The sequence below is a fragment of the Mesoplodon densirostris genome, chromosome X (genome assembly GCF_025265405.1).
Source record: "Mesoplodon densirostris isolate mMesDen1 chromosome X, mMesDen1 primary haplotype, whole genome shotgun sequence".
In the NCBI taxonomy this organism is placed as follows: Eukaryota; Metazoa; Chordata; class Mammalia; order Artiodactyla; family Ziphiidae; genus Mesoplodon; species Mesoplodon densirostris.
In genome coordinates this window covers 117,118,250-117,133,248 of record NC_082681.1, presented here as the reverse complement: position 1 = coordinate 117,133,248, position 14,999 = coordinate 117,118,250, and the positions used below count along the sequence as shown (strand labels likewise).

General features: G+C 46.5%; 1 pseudogene; it reads right to left on the bottom strand.

The window, feature by feature from the left end:
• Positions 1–1,406: 1,406 nt before the first annotated feature.
• LOC132481760 (tubulin epsilon and delta complex protein 2-like) lies at positions 1,407–14,274 on the bottom strand (annotated as a pseudogene).
• Between the last annotated feature and the right edge of the window lie 725 nt (positions 14,275–14,999).

Here is a 14,999-nt window from a genome sequence, read left to right as displayed (position 1 = left end):
CTTTATCATTATTTTAAAAAATCAACAAACTTGGATTTGAACATCTTATAACAGTCTTTAATATGTAATGGACGATGATATTCCCTTACTGATTGAGTCAGTTTGAGTCAGGCCAGCCCCTCATTTTCAAAAGGAGGAATGGAGGCCGAACAACATGATATGACTTGTGCAAGGTCTTCTGACTCTCAGGCCATTATAGAGGGTGAGGGCGGGGGGGATGGGTCTGCTCCAGTCTGTCAAGAGTGTTGAATTAAAAAGACATTGTTGGGGGCCTCCCTGGTGGCGCAAGTGGTTGAGAGTCCGCCTGCCGATGCAGGGGATACGGGTTCGTGCCCCGGTCTGGGAGGATCCCATATGCCGCGGAGCGGCTGGGCCCGTGAGCCATGGCCGCTGAGCCTGCGCGTCCGGAGCCTGCGCGTCCGGAGCCTGTGCTCCTCAACGGGGGAGGCCACAACAGTGAGAGGCCCGCATACCGCAAAAAAAAAAAAAAAAAAAAAGACATTGTTGGGAAAAAAAAAAAGACATTGTTGGACTTCCCTGGTGGCACAGTGGTTAAGAATCCACCTGCCAGTGCAGGGCACACAGGTTCAAGCCCTGGTCCGGGAAGATCCCACATGCCACGGAGCAACTAAGCCCGTGCACCACAACTACTGAGCCTGTGCTCTAGAGCCCGTGAGCCACAACTACTGAGCCCACACGCTACAGTTACTGAAGCCCGCGTGCCTGTGCTCCGCAACAAGAGAAGCCACCGTGATGAGAAGCCCACGCACTGCAATGAAGAGTAGCCCCCGCACGCCGCAACTAGAGAAAGCCCGTGCGCAGCAACAGAGACCCAACGCAGCCAAAATAAATAAATTAATTAATTTTAAAAAATTTAAAAAAAAGAAATGGTAAAATTTATTTTAAAAAAAGACATTGCTAAAAAATTAAAAAAAAATTTTTTGGACTCCCCTGGTGGTCCAATGGTTTTTTAAAAAAATGATTTAAATATATATACTTTCTAAAGTAGTTTTAATGTCACAGAAGTGACTTTTAAGTGTGCAGCAAGAGAAAACAGAGGTAGCTAAGAAAAGGCCCCACCAGTCTCAGGTCTCCTGAGCCTGTGGAAGGCCATGGCAAGCTGAGCCCTGACCAGCAGATTTAGCAGCCATGAGAAAGGCCCTAAGTTCCTCAGGAAGAGCCAGGGGTCAGTCCCCGCCCCTTGGAAACCTGGTTTCCTAAGGGGGTACAGGCATCTCTGGGCCCCTGGCTCACTGCTCCAGTGAAAATCCCCTCAATGTCCATTCATTTAATGCCTCCTAGGGAACCGCGGCTCTCCCTAACAGTCAGGCTAGGGGGCTGAGGCAGCCTGCCTTTTGCTGCAGGGTCCTGGGGGGACTGGGGGTGGGCCTGGCCACGGGAAGGGCTCAGTCAGCAGGCTTTTCTTCTCGTAGGAGGGTGAGGAAGTGCTGGCCTCCCTCACAGAGCAGGCTGTGTTCATCCCGGCACAGCACGGGACAGGGTGGCCCCAGCGGCTCCTGCTTACTCACCAGGGAGAGGAGTTCGGCCATCAGGACCTTTTCCAGGTGGATCTGCTGGTGCAGCATGGCCCCCCGCAGCCCGAGGGCCGCCGGGGTCTGCAGCTCCTGGGTGCTGTGCACGGCTCCCGCAGCCTGCGGAGACGCTGCCCCGCGATGGCCTGCAGCCCGTCCGGGGTGAGCAGGCAGCGCTACTCCTGCATCCAGTCCTTGGGCTCTGCCGCGAGCTCTTCCCATTCGAAGTCTTAGCAGCAAGCAGGCCTCCTGCAGGCCGCAAGTCTGCCTCCACCTCCGCGGCGCTGAGCCTAGAGCCAGGCCAGCTTGAAGTTGTCTGCATTTTCTGCAGGAACTGGGTTTTGGCGGTGGTAGCAGCATCTGCAGAATCACTGGTCTGTGCAGAGCTGAGCTGGGCCCACAGGCTGGGATGCACACGTGCGCAGCCCGCAAAGCAGAGAGCAACGTGGTGACTCCAGCCAGCTGGGCTGGGCCACGAGAAGTAGGCAAGGGCCAGGGTAGCGGCCCCAGCCTGCGCCGTCTGGGTCTGCTGAATGTCAGGAGGGGCCTTTGGGGTTCCTGGGGAACTGAGGGGACACTGTCCGTGAAAACGGTGACAGAGCTGGCCCACTCTGGGAAATGCTAGGAGAGAATTCAAGGAAAACGGGGGGGAGGAGCCAGCAGTGACTGGTGACCAGATGTCTGGTGCTGGCTCTGTAGCAGGCGCAGCACAAGCACCCGAAAGGCACCACCTTGTTTAAGCCCTACAACACCTCTAGAAGCTGCTACTGTTATTGTCATCTCCACAAGGAAGACAGATGGGGACTTGGAGACACGGAGTGCCTTGCTCAAGGTCTCACAGCTTGAGAGAGGCTGAGCTGGGGGCCTCCGAGGCCGCTGGCTGAGTCCAAGATAACTACAGCCGTCCTAGGGAGGCTGACTCTCCTAACGCGGAGAGTGTCGCCACCCAGCAGAGAAAGCCGAGGGACCCGTGGGAGAAGTCTCACCAGTGGGAAGCCTCAGCCTCCCTGCTCTCCACACTCCCCTGGTCTCCCCTCCCCCTCCCCCAGCCTCACCAGGGATTCCGGGAAGCCGCTTTCCTGAAGGCCTCGGGCTGCTGCAGCACGATCCTGTTGGAGAAGCCGGTGCCCAGGACAGCTCTGTGTCACTCTGGGGGCTGCCGGCCCCACTCCCTACTCAGAGCCCAGCGAGGGATGAGGCTCACCCACTCCTCCGGCAGGGCTTCCGGGGTGACCCCAGGAGCCAGCCCAGTCCAGGTCCCTCCTGGCAGGGAGGAGAGAAAGCAGAGCCCAGGCCTTCGAGAGCTCATGTGGAGCCCCCGGGGCTGGGTGGATAAGTGGATAGGGCACAGGACAGGCCCCAGTGCATCAGACGTGGCACCTTCACAGCCAGCTGTTCCACTCTGCCAGCTTCCGGGCTTGGGCCTCATGGGGTGGCGTCCTGGGGCTCCCCTCGCCCGCATCCAGCTCAATGCCCTGCCTTCCCTGTCACCCCAAACCCAGACTCCTGCTGCTGCCCGGGATCTGATCAGGTAGAGACAGTATTCCTACAGTGAGGGTCTGGGAAGCGCACCCCTTATCCTTGAGTGTAAAAGCTTCTGGGGCCTGAGGAGCAGCCACCGGGACTATTTGTTGGTCCCTGCGTCCTGGTTCCGGCTTGGTGGCTCCGGCCCCTTCCCCATACAGGCCTGATCCCCCACTGACAGAAGCCTGCGCTCAGGGAGGTCCACGGCAGGCACCCTGGTTTGGTGGATGCCCCTGGGGGCTTTTGTCTCTGATGCACGGCTGCCAGCCCTGCGTGAGGTGCTGAGCGGGGCAGAGGCTGTGGTGGCAGGGGAAGCGGCCATGGACGCAGACTTCAGGCTGGCGGCCTTGCCCTTGTCACCTTCTCCAGCCTTTGAGATGCCTTTTCGCACCCGTACAGCCTTCTCCAGTGCGTGGGTCAGAAGCTCCGGCTCCTTGAGGTCCTGCGGGCTGGGTGTGCATGCTGCAGATGGGGCCTGTTCGTTAGTTTCTGGCCCTGGGCTGGGCTCCGGATCCCGGGTCTCGGCTGGTTCCCAGGAACACAGCAGCCGCTGGGAGCCTCGCAGGCTCCGCTCCAGCTGCCGCTGTCGCTCGGCGCAGCAGTCCAGGGCATCATGCAGCTTGGCCACCAGCCTGGAAGGGACGCACCCAAGGCTCAGCCGCCTCGGGTCGCGCCGCCTCCCGCCCCCTCCAGGGCACGAAATCCCCCGGCGCGAGCAGCCGGCAGGGTCCAGTGGTTAAGACTCTGAGCTTCCACTGCAGGGGACATGGGTTCGATCCCTGGTCGGGGAACTAAGATCCCACATGCTGCACATTGCGCCCAAAAAAAAAAAAAAGACATTTTTGGACGTCATGGATATCATCACTAAGCTCCTTTCACTAATTTGTCATTGAGACAGTGAGGTTTCGATCTCTCCCCTACTTCGACCTGACTTTGGCACCTTGGGCCACCCCTATGCCTTCAGTATCCTCATCTCTAAAATCCCTGGAGAATTGATCTTGAGCCTAATAACAAGCTACCATTTATTGAGCGCTGTGCTAAGTGCTGCGTTTGTGCCGTCTCATTTAGTCCTTACATCCACACAAGGAAGCACGTACTTTCATTAGTTTTCATTTTATGGATGGGGACACCGGGCCTAAAGGGGTTCAGAGCCTTGCCCAAGGGATTGAAAAATCTGAGCTGCCATTCACATAGAGCACTGGCTCTTAAAGTCTGCCTCTCCATCTTTATGGAAAATTCTAGCTTTAATACTCTACTGTCCTCTGATTCAACCTTGATACCTCAGTGGGAAACGAGTGCCCTGTTGCTCCTGTAAGACCTATAATCGCCCACTGAACCACACTCTTTCTGGTTTTGGCCTAGCCTGATGTAATGACACTTGTTTCTGTTTAATAGGGAAGAGGTGAGGATGAATGAGGTGATGATTGGTAAGTGTTTTGAGCCTATTGAAGAAAAGCTTGGTGTCGTAGGCTTCCACATGGGAAAAGAATGATTTTTAATAGGACTGAGAAACTGATGAGAATTCAGTAGCAAGAACCATGTTGTTTTTACGTGATGGTCTCTTAAACCAAGAGCTGTCATTTTGTTTAATGATTTCCAACCTGAATAAGCAGTATAACAAGTGAGCCTCAAAATCAGTCAGTCAACCAAAAGGCAAACATTTTTGTAACCAGGAGATAGGGGAGCTTTACAGCCGTTAAACAATACAATCTGAGAGCACCCCCGCCATCTTACCAACTGGCAACACAAAATACGAGGGTTTTAATCATTACACTGTGATAGCTGAACAGCCATCTGATAGGAAGCTTAACTCTGCTTTATTCCCAGGGGAAAAAATAAGTTTAGAATCGTGCTGTGTTTATTTTATTTATGTTTTCAAATCGACTGCAAAGTATTTTTCAAGTGCTATAAACATAGCAGTCAATTAACACACTCTTTTTAAAAATTTTCTTTTTTATTTTCTTTTTTTGAATTTTATTTTATTTGTATACAGCAGGTTTTTATTAGTTATCAGTTTTATACAATTACTGTATACATGTCAATCCCAATATCCCAATTCATCCCCCACCCCCGCCACTTTCCCCCCCTTGGTGTCCATACGTTTGTTCTCTCCATCTGTGTCTCTATTTCTGCCCTGCAAACCGGTTCATCTGTACCATATTTCTAGGTTCCACATATATGCATTAATATACGAAATTTGTTTTTCTCTTTCTGACTTACTTCACTCTGTATGAAAGTCTCTAGATCCATCCACATCTCTACAAGTGGCCCAATTTTGTTCCTTTATATGGCTGAGTAATATTTCATTGTATATATGTGCCACATCTTCTTTATCCATTCATCCGATGATGGACACTTAGGTTGTTTCCGTCTCCGGGATATTGTAAATAGGGCTGCAATGAACATTTTGGTACATGACTCTTTTTGAGTTACGGTTTTCTCAGGGTATATGCCCAGTAGTGGGATTGCTGGGTCATATGGTAGTTCTATTTGTAGTTTTTAAAGGAACCTCCATACCGTTCTCCATAGTGGCTGTACCAATTCACATTCCCACCAGCAGTGCAAGAGTGTTCCCTTTTTTCCACACCCTCTCCAAAATTTATTGTTTCTAGATTTTTTGATGATGGCCATTCTGACTGGTGTGAGATGATATCTCATTGTAGTTTTGATTTGCATTTCTCTAATGATTAAAGATGTTGAGCATCCTTTCATGTGTTTATTGGCCATCTGTATATCTTCTTTGGAGAAATGTCTATTTAGGTCTTCTGCCCATTTTTGGATTGGGTTGTTTGTTTTTTTGTTATTGAGCTGCATGAGCTGCTTATAAATTTTGGAGATTAATCCTTTGTCAGTTGCTTCATTTGCAAATATTTTCTCCCACTCTGAGGGTTGTCTTTTGATCTTGTTTATGGTTTCTTTTGCTGTGCAAAAGCTTTTAAGTTTCATTGGGTCCCATGTGTTTATTTTTGTCTTTATTTCCATTTCTCTAGGAGGTGGGTCAAAAAGGATCTTGCTGTGATGTATGTCATAGGGTGTTCTGCCTATGTTTTCCTCTAAGAGTTTTATAGTTTCTGGCCTTACATTTAGGTCTTTAATCCATTTTGAGCTTATTTTTGTGTATGGTGCTAGGGAGTGATCTAATCTCATACTTTTACATGTCCCTGTCCAGTTTTCCCAGCACCACTTATTGAAGAGGCTGTCCTTTCTCCACTGTACATTCCTGCCTCCTTTATCAAAGATAAGGTGACCATATATGAGTGGGTTTATCTCTGGGCTTTCTATCCTGTTCCATTGACCTATATTTCTGTTTTTGTGCCAGTTCCATATTGTCTTGATTACTGTAGCTTTGTAGTATAGTCTGAAGTCAGGGAGTCTGATTCCTCCAGCTCCGTTTTTTTCCCTCAAGACTGCTTTGGCTATTCGGGGTCTTTTGTGTCTCCATAAAAATTTTAAGATTTTTTGTTCTAGTTCTGAAAAATGGCCACTGGTAATTTGATAGGTATTGCCTTGAATCTGTAGATTGCTTTGGGTAGTCATTTTCACAAGATTGATTCTTCCAATCCAAGAACATGGTATATCTCTCCATCTGTGTCATCTTTAATTTCTTTCATCAGTGTCTTATAGTTTTCTGCATACAGGTCTTTTGTCTCCCTAGATAGGTTTATTCCTAGATATTTTATTCTTTTTGTTGCAATGGTGAATGGGAGTGTTTCCTTAATTGCTCTTTCTAATCTTTTGTTGTTAGTGTATAGGAATGCCAGAGATTTCTGTGCATTAATTTTGTATCCTGCAACTTTACCACATTCATTGATTAGCTCTAGTAGTTTTCTGGTGGCATCTTTAGGATTCTCTGTATAGTATCATGTCATCTGCAAACAGTGACAGTTGTACTTCTTCTTTTCCAATTTGTATTCCTTTTATTTCTTTTTCTTCTCTGCTTGCCATGGCCAGGACTTCCAAAACTATGTTGAATAATAGTGGCAGGAGTGGACATCCTTGTTCTTGATCTTAGAGGAAATGCTTTCAGTTTTTCACCATTGAGAATGATGTTTGCTGTGGGTTTGTTGTATATGGCCTTTATTATGTTGAGGTATTATGTTGAGGTAGGTTCCCTTATGCCCACTTTCTGGAGAGTTTTTATCATGAATGGGTTTTGAATTTTGTCAAAAGCTTTTTCTGCATCTATTGACATGATCATATGTTTTTTATCCTTCAGTTTGTTAATAGGGTGTATCACATTGATTGATTTGCGTATATCGAAGAATCCTTGCATCCCTGGGATAAATCCCACTTGATCATGGTGTATGATCCTTTTAATGTGTTGTTGGATTCTGTTTGCTAGTATTTTGTTGAGGATTTTTGCATCTATATTCATGAGTGATATTGGTCTGTAATTTTCTTCTTTTGTGGTGTCTTTGTTGGGTTTTGGTATCAGGCTGATGGTGGCCTCATAGAATGAGTTTGGGAGTGTTCCTTCCTCTGCAATTTTTTGGAAGAGTTTGAGAAGGATGGGTGTTAGCTCTTCTCTAAATGTTTGATAGAATTCACCTGTGAAGCCATCTGATCCTGGACTTTTTGTTTGTTGGAAGATTTTTAATCACAGTTTCAATTTCATTACTTGTGATTGGTCTGTTCATATTTTCTGTTTCTTCCTGGTTCAGTCTTGGAAGATTATACCTTTCTAAGAATTTGTCCATTTCCTCCAGGTTGTCCATTTTATTGGCATAGAGTTGCTTATAGTAGTCTGTTAGGATGCTTTGTATTTCTGTGGTGTCTGTTGTAACTTCTCCTTTTTCATTTCTAATTTTATTGATTAGAGTCCTCTCCCTCTTTTTCTTGTTGAGTCTGGCTAAAGGTTTATCAGTGTTGTTTATCTTCTCAAAGAACCAGCTTTTAGTTTTATTGATCTTTGTTTGTTTTCTTTGTTTCTGTTGCATTTATTTCTGCTCTGATCTTTATGATTTCTTTCCTTCTGCTAACTTTGGGTTTTGTTTGTTCTTCTTTCTCTAGTTCCTTTAGGTGTAAGGTTAGATTGTTTATTTGAGATTTTTCTTGTTTCTTGAGGTAGGCTTGTATTGCTAGAAAATTCCCTCTTAGAACTGCTTTTGCTGCATCCGATAGGTTTTGGATTGTCCTTTTTTCTTTGTCATTTGTCTCTAGGTATTTTTTGATTTCCTCTTTGATTTTTTCAGTGATCTCTTGGTTATTTAGTAATGTATTGTTTTGCCTCCATGTGTTCGTGTTTTTTACATTTTTTCCCTATAATTGATTTCCAATCTCATAGCGTTGTGGTCGGAAGAGATGCTTGATATAATTTCAATTTTCTTAAATTTACCGAGGCTTGATTTGTGACCCAAAATGTGATCTATCCTGGAGAATGTTCTGGTCTATTGTGTCATTTAAGCTTGTGTTTCCTTATTAATTTTCTGTCTGGATGATCTGTCCATTGGTGTAAGTGAGGTGTTAAAGTCCCCCACTATTATTGTGTTACTGTCGATTTCCTCTTTTATAGCTGTTAGCAGTTGCCTTATGTATTGAAGTCCTCCTGTGTTGGGTGTATATATAATTGTTATATCTTCTTGGATTGATCCCTCGATCATTATGTAGTGTCCTTCCTTGTCTCTTGTAACATTATTTTAAAGTTTATTTTATCTGATATGAGTATTGCTACTCCAGCTTTCCTTTGATTTCCATTTGCATGGAATATCTTTTTCCAGCCCCTCACTTTCAGTCTGTATGTGTCCCTAGGTCTGAAGTGGATCTCTTATAGAGAGCATGTATATGGGTCTTGTTTTTGTATCCATTCAGCAAGCCTGTGTCTTTTTGTTGGAGCATTTAATCCATTCGTGTTTAAGGTAATTATTGATATGTATGTTCCTATTACCATTCTCTTAATTGTTATGGGTTTGTTTTTGTAGGTCCTTTTCTTCTCTTGTGTTTCTCACTTAGAGAAGTTCCTTTAGCATCTGTTGTAGAGCTGGTTTGGTTGTGCTGAATTTTCTTAGCTTTTGCTTGTCTGTAAAGCTTTTGATTTCTCTGTTGAATCTGAATGAGATCCTTGCCGGGTAGAGTAGTCTTCGTTGTAGGTTCTTCCCTTCCATCACTTTAATTTATTTATTTATTTATTTATTTATTTACCAAAAGATTAACCATGTTTGATTTTATTTTATTATTTTTTTTACATCTTTATTGGAGTATAATTGCTTTACAATGGTGTGTTAGTTTCTGCTTTATAACAAAGTGAATCAATTATACATATACATATGTTCCCATATCTGTTCCCTCTTGCGTCTCCCTCCCTCCCACCCTCTCTATCCCACCCCTCTAGGTGGTCACAAAGCACCGAGCTGATCTCCCTGTGCTATGCGGCTGCTTCCCACTAGCTATCTATTTTACGTTTTATAGTGTATATATGTCCATGCCACTCTCTCACTTTGTCTCATTGTGCCACTCCCTTCTGGCTTGCAGAGTTTCTGCCGAGAAATCAGCTGTTAACCTTATTGGAGTTCCCTTGTATGTTGTCTTTTTTCCCTTGTTGCTTTCAATAATTTTTCTTTGTCTTTAATATTTGTCACTTTGATTACCATGTGTCTCGGCATGTTTCTCCTTGGGTTATCCTGCCTGGGACTCTCTGCGCTTCCTGGACTTGGGTGGTTATTTCCTTTCCCATGTTAGGGAAGTTTTCGACTATAATCTCTTCAAATATTGTCTCAGGTCCTTTCTCTCTCTCTTCTCCTTCTGGGACACCTATAATGCAAATGTTGTTGAATTTAATGTTGTCCCAGAACTCTCTTAGGCTGTCTTCATTTTTTTTCATTCTTTATTCTGTTCTGTGGCAGTGAATTCCACCATTCTGTCTTCCAGGTCATTTATCCGTTCTTCTGCCTCAGTTATTCTGCTATTGATTCCTTCCTGTGTATTTTTCATTTCAGTTATTGTGTTGTTCGTCTCTGTTTGTTTGTTCTTTAATTCTTCTAGGTGTTTGTTCTCTCATTCTTCCAGGTCTTTGTTAAACAGTTCTTGCATCTCCTCGATCTTTGCCTCCATTCTTTTTCTGAGGTCCTGGATCATCTTCACTATCATTATTGTGAATTCTTTTTCTGGAAGGTTGCCCATCTCCACTTCATTTAGTTGTTTTTCTGGGGTTTTACCTTGTTCCTTCATCTGGTACAAAGTCCTCTGCCTTTTCATCTTGTCTATCTTTCTGTGAATGTGGTTTTTGTTCCACAGGCTGCAGGATTGTAGTTCTTCTTGCTTCTGCTGTCTGCCCTCTGGTGGATGAAGCTATCTAAGAGGCTTGTGCAAGCTTCCTGATGGGAGGGACTGGTGGTGGGTAGAGCTGGGTGTTGCTCTGGTGGGCAGAGCTCAGTGAAACTTTAATCCTCTTGTCTGCTGATGGGTGGGGCTGGGTTCCCTCCCTGTTGGTTGTTTGCCCTGAGGCGACCCAGCCCTGGAGCCTACCTGGCTCTTTGGTGGGGCTAATGGCAGACGCTGGGAGAGCTCACGCCAAGGAGTACTTCCCAGAACTTCTGCTGCCAGCGTCCTTGTCCCCACGGTGAGCCACAGCCACCCCCCACCCCTGCAGGAGACCCTGCAACACTAGCAGGTAGGTCTGGTTCAGTCTCCTATGGGGTCACTGCTCCTTCCTCTGGGTCCCAGTGTGCACACTACTTTGTGTGTGCCCTCCAAGAGTGGAGTCTCCGTTTCCCCCAGTCCTTTCGAAGTCCTGCAATCAAATCCCACTAGCCTTCAAAGTCTGATTCCCTAGGAATTCTTCCTCCCATTGCCGGACCCCTAAGTTGGGAAGCCTGACGTGGGGCTTAGAAACTTCACTCCAGTGGGTGGACTTCTGTGGTATAAGTGTTCTCCAGTTTGTGAGTCATCCACCCAGCAGTTATGGGATTTGATTTTATTGTGATTGCGCCCCTCCTACCATCTCACTGCGGCTTCTCCTTTGTGTTTGGATGTGGGGTATCTTTTTTGGTGAGTTCCAGTGTCTTCCTGTTGATGACTGTTCAGCAGTTAGCTGTGATTCTGGTGCTCTCACAAGAGGGAGTGTGTGCACGTCCTTCTACTCCGCCATGTTGAGCCAGTCCTGAATAACACCCTCTCTTAAAAATGATGTGTAAGCTCCTTGGAAGATACAAACAGGGCTTATTGAAGGGAAGTTAAGTATGGGGACCTGGCTTTCAGCTCTTCTCATGCTCAGAGGAGCCAACAACACGTGCTTTGGGCTAGACCTTACGTCTACTAACACCAGTGCCATTCCTCCCTGGGGCATTCATTGCTTCAGACATTTTGTCACCCCTCAGGCCCCAATTTCCATTAGATCTCCCCTGCTTTTTCTCTCAAGTCACCTTGAACTTTCCCTGATAAACTTATCCATAATTTTTCTTCATTACTTGTTAATGCTTGCCTCTCCCACCATACCGTAAATTCCATGTATGCGTACCCAGTACCAAATGCAGACTCTGACACATGGTGAGTGCTCAATAAATATTTGTGGATTTGTGTGTTCCTGTGGAGAATGGGGAGGAATGGGTGAGAATCTAAAAAACAATTTTAATAGGATTGAAAATCTGTCATCTTTCTGATCTCTTCATAAAAACGCATGTTGCCCAGCTAGATTGTGATTTTAGAAATTTGTGCTGCAGGAGTCAGTGTGGGATGTCTCAAGTTTGTCTTCATGTTACTGAACCAGAGTTGGGTCCACTTGCCCATGCGCAGTAAAGCCGATCTACTGACACTGGGTTGTGGTGAATAAAGTGCAGTGTTTATTGCAGGGTGCCAAGCAAGGAGTCCAGGTAGCAAGTGCTTAAAAGACCCAAACCCCCTGAAGGCTTTCAGGGTAATGTTTATAAAGACAGGGTGAGGGAGGGGGGTTGTCAGGTATGTGATCAGCTTGTGGACACTCCTCTGATTGGTTGGTGGTGAGGTAATCGGGAGTCAATATCATCAACCTTCTGGTTCCAACCAGTCTGTGCTTGTGGGCAGCATACAGTTAACTTCTTCCACCCGGTGTGAGTTTCAGTATCTGCAAAACAGCTCAAAGGACATGGCTCAGAATATTATCTATAGCCCTTGAGGAGGAATTAAAGGTCCTTGACTTTTTTTAATGGCTAAACTGTTATTATTTTGTCTTGCTTATCTGTTTTCCTTTCTTTCTGCATTTTCTCACTTCTCTGATTAAATTTATTCTTTGACAAAAGTTTTTCTACAGGCAAAAGGTAGGAGGAGAACATGGGGGGAGTTCTGTTCTGGGAAGGCCCCATAGGGTCCTGTTCGGTTACATTTAGTCCTCTGATGCCACTTAGTTCATGCCCAAGATATATGCATATGTATACAATGCAGTGACCAAGAAAGGGGGATTTACAGTCAGAAAGATCTCAGCTCAAATCCTCCCACTATTTGCTGGTCATGTGATTTTAGGTTATCATGGCAGCCATGAAAGGGTGCCACTCTGACCTCCTGCTTCAGGAGCATAACTGAGGGCCCAGCTCCTGCCCCTCTGGATTCACCGCTGCATTTGCACCTAGGCTGCGTTCCCCATGGGCTGCTCCCAGCCAGTGAGTAAGCGCAGTCAGAATACTAGTGCAGGCCATCCCAGGGACATGCGGGACTCCTCCAACGGGCCACCTTGGCTGGGGGACTCCTCGTTGGCCTGGCTGAGACTTTCCTAGAGGTCCTTCTATGTCTCCTCCACAGGGTCCAGACTGGCATCGCCACCTGAAGGCGTGCTCTGCCTTCTCCTGCCCCCTCCTCTGAGCCTTTCCCCGGCACTTCCCCCCATACGGTTCTTGCACTTCTTCTTTTTTTTTTTAACATCTTTATTGGAGTATAATTGCTTTACAATGGTGTGTTAGTTTCTGCTGTATAACAAAGTGAATCAGCTATACATAATACATATAGCCCCATATGGTTCTTGCACTTCTAATCCCATCTTGGCGTCTGCTTCTTGGAGGACCCAGTGAATTAACACAGCTAGTCACCTAACCTCTCTCTGGCTCCGTTTCCTCATCTGTCAATTCCCTTTAGGGTTGCAGTGAGGATCAATGTGAATAACCTCAGAAACGAGGCCGGCATCCTGCACACAAGAACTATCATTCATTCCCAGCTTTTCGCCTTCACATTGCCCACTCCTGCTCCTTCCCATTGACTGTCTCTATTGCGGTATCTTGTAGCTCTTCCCTTCGGTTCCCAAGGAAGGTATCAACTAGCTCGATGCACCCCTTCCACCCCCCACAATTCCCCTGTGTTAATATACTAACAAGAGCAGTGTTTTAACATGAACCCTCTGTGGCATAACCTGTAGTCATTGTAGATAGAACAGCTTAAAAAAATCATGAAATGACGATGTATCTTTGGCTTCCTCCTAAGTCCCCTTTCTGCCTCTCTTTCTGTTCTGACTCCTTCAGTGCTGGGAGGAATAGACTTTAGCTGTCTCTTCTCTGCTCCCAATAAAACCTGTTGTCACGGAGGATGAACCAGTGAGGGTGCCTCGTGTCTCTCCTGTATTTAGCTGCCTATTCCTCCTGCCCATAGGATGGGCCCCCCTGGGCAGCTGAGGGTAGGAGCGATGGCCCTGGCTGCCTCTCCACGCTGCTCTGGATCTTCCTTTAAGCACTTCATTCCCAAATGGCAGCCCCTCCTTTCTAGATGGGGCCGGAAGTTCTACTTGCACCAAAGTGGTGGCCAAATAGAGTCGATCTTGCTTATCTCTGCTTCAGGCACAGCACGTAGAAGGCTCTGCTTGGTAGACAGGATGGCCTTAGTGTAGGCAGCTGATGGGCAAAGTCCACCCTCTCCTCTGCTGCTGGAGCCCCTCAGGATGTCTCCTTTGCCATCTAGACCTCTCTGGGCTGGCCCATGGCAACTCATAAATGGCTTGATCCTCTAGGGCAGACCTGCATTCATTCAGCTGGACTTCGGAACTAGGGCTACACTGAGTGTCTTTGCTTAGTTCTTAGCTGAATTGAACTTTCTGAACCTTCTGGAATCTCCCCGAAAACACCCAGCCCTAACCCTTCCTTTCGGTATTTTCTGTTGCAGCGGTACATGTTAGAGTTCTCGGCAATGTTTTACCAAAAACCGCCTTCCTCTGTAGAGCCCAACAGCCCAGGAGCTCCTTTAAAATGGGCTGGGAGGACCGTGCGCTGCTTCCTGGCCTTTGGTAAGCCGCTATTTCCGGGGCCTTCAGGACTCCCACGCCTGGGCTCATTGCCCCACCCAGAGTTTGACAAGTGAAAAGTTGAAAAACAAAGAATGATGAGACAGAGAGAGTGAACGCTGCTTATTGTAAAAAGTCAAACCGTAAACAAGCCTAGGGAGCAGACATTGTGGATGCTCCACCCGTTATCTCTTGGCCTTCACCATTCCCATGCATGCTAGTGGCGTCCTCCTCCAAGCCACTGTGACTGTCATTCTGAGGGCTTCCCTGGGCTTGCCCAAGCACAGGCAGAATGGGGAGTAAATGCCCCACGAGTGGCTTTCAACCATTGATGGCAGAAGCTGGTATATAACTACTCCGTCTTCCTTCCCCCTAGGGTGGGACGAGTCTAAGGCAGGTTCTACACCAATTTCCAGTTGCCTCAGTTGCCCACGGTGATGACATGCTCGCTAACACACCCCCACTTCCCTCCTAGTGCTTCTTGAGTCTCTCTCTCATTTCAACTACTCATATCAAATCCTCATCTCCAGGTCTGCTTCTAGAGGAACCCAACCTAGAACAGCCCATATACTATACAATATTGTCTGAAAATAGCCCTTCACATTGCTTACAGCAATAACTCCCATTTTTTTTGCCCGTATACCTGCCTTAGTATGCACCCCCATTATATTCATACTTGTTTATTTATAAATGATATCCTTTCATTAATGAGTATATTAAGTCATGGGCTATACCTTGGGCCAGCTTTATATCCATATTTTTAATAGGTACCTGGA